This window comes from Danio rerio, chromosome 8, assembly GCF_049306965.1.
Source record: "Danio rerio strain Tuebingen ecotype United States chromosome 8, GRCz12tu, whole genome shotgun sequence".
Lineage (NCBI taxonomy): Eukaryota > Metazoa > Chordata > Actinopteri > Cypriniformes > Danionidae > Danio > Danio rerio.
Genome location: NC_133183.1, coordinates 61,240,001 through 61,242,214, shown reverse-complemented (window position 1 = coordinate 61,242,214; position 2,214 = coordinate 61,240,001).

The window sequence follows — 2,214 nt, the reverse complement described above, 5'->3', positions numbered from 1 at the left end:
CGTAATTGAATTGGGCTCAGATTAAATTGCATGACAGCACTCCTATTGTTTAGCTCCAGAATGGGACACGATTCTTCCTAGCTGAGACTGTGGGGCTGAACCTGCCGTCAATCAAATGCATAAATCACGGCGTTTATCTGCTACGTCTCTTTCTACTCAAGTAAACGCAGTGTGTTTGGGAGAAGAGACTAAGAAATCATACTCGAGCTAAAGTACCAATACTATCCAGTGCAAGCAGAGTAAAAGAGTGGTAAATACTACTCAAATTTGGAGCAAAAAGTAGACCTCCAGTGTGAAACATATTCCACTTTATAGGCCACTGCAGATTAAAAATGTCGCTCATATTTCCTTCAAGGGTGTTTAAAGTTAAATTATTTGCCATCAGTGGACTATAAATGTAAAATTAAAGATTGATTATATCTTTAAAGGTCCCGTGAAGCGCTTTGAAACGCATTCTGAAAACGTAGCCCTATATACATTTCTGGAGAATGCGAATTATGTAGCCAGAGTTGCGTATGGCTATGATGGTGGTATGATGCCGTTTCTTTTCACTTACCTCCATGTGGACGGCCTTTCCGCTGTTACCAGTTTGCCCAGTGGCTCACTGCGTATGACAGTGACTTAAGGCGCAGATCAAAATTGACCGCGATAATGGGGTTCAGGTCCGGCGAAGAACGGTTCCAGAAAGCAGGTAAGACAAATGTTACCCCACCGGTTCTATGCCACCCGACCCGCTCCGAGCTGGTATCGAACCGGCGACCTTCCGCATGGGAGTTGGTTGCTCTAACAAGGAGGCTAAAGACCATGACCTCTAGCGGCTGTCACTAGAGCACCTTTAGAGATCAGAGGAGTGAGGTTTACCTGCACAGCACATTCTAGCTGGCCTCCGTTACACTCACCCCCCTAAATCTCACTCCCATCCGGGTCACGGCACCAATTTAACCCCGCCGGTCCTACGCTACCTGCCTACCTAGCTGGCCTCCGTTACACAAACAACAAAAAAATGTGCAAAAAAAGCGAGTGATTGGTCCATATTTTACATTTCTGTCCAGAGAGGTCATGTTTGATCCTCTATTGATCTCACGCAGCCTAGTGATGCGATTTCGCAGGTCACCAAGCTTGAACTTTGCAATGCAGTGAACTGCGAAACTTGACGCACAAGCTTGCATGTCCAGTCTGAAGCATTCACGTGTGTATGAATGGAAGTCTGTGGGGAGTGTGAGTGCGCTTCTTGGTTTCAGTTTCATTCTTGCTTGCTCCGTGTCCTATAAAGAAATCTATGACGTCCGTTTCTTATCAGATGTTGTCCTTTAATCTTCACTACGTAAACAAATAAAAATGAAGTAAACAAAATATAATCTCATATTAATTTATATAATCTCATAAAATTTTTACCATCACGGATGCGGTAAAGAAAAACAGTGTGACTCCCCTGTCTCCGAAACACGCACTGCCCTCAGGTTTCACAGACGCAGTTCTTAAAGACCCCACACACACCTTTTAACACGCTATATATCCTCAATGCGAAACGCACAGATTATTCATCTGAAATACACATATTAATAATCTAAGTTCTCAAATGGAAACGATCATTCATTCATTCATTCATTTTCATGTTGACTCAGTCTCTTTATTAATCCGGGGTCGCCACAACGGAATGAACCGCCAACTTATCCAGCAAGTTTTTACACAGCGGATGCCCTTCCAGCTGCAACCCATCTCTGGGAAACATCCACACACACACATTCACACACACTACGGATAATTTAGCCTACCCAATTCACCTGTACCGCATGTCTTTGGACTGTGGGGGAAACCGAACCACCCGGAGGAAACCCACGCGAAGGCAGGGAGAACATGCAAACTCCACACAGAAACGCCAACTGAGCCGATGTTCGAACCAGCAACCTTCTTGTTGTGAGGCAACAGCACTACCTACTACGCCACTGCCTCGCCACTAAATCGAGCGCCTTAGACCCCTCGGACACGCTACCCCAATGGAAACAATATAAAACTAAAATATTAAAAACTGAAATAACAAACAAACAAACCTAACAAATAGGCTCCACCAGGACGAAAAGTGCAGTGTGACCGCAGCTTTATGCTGAACGCAGTCGACCAATAGCAACAAACTGGGTCATCAGACCAATCAGCGCAGTTTAGCCTCATGCTAAGGAGGGGTTAGGGATATATATATATATATATATATATATA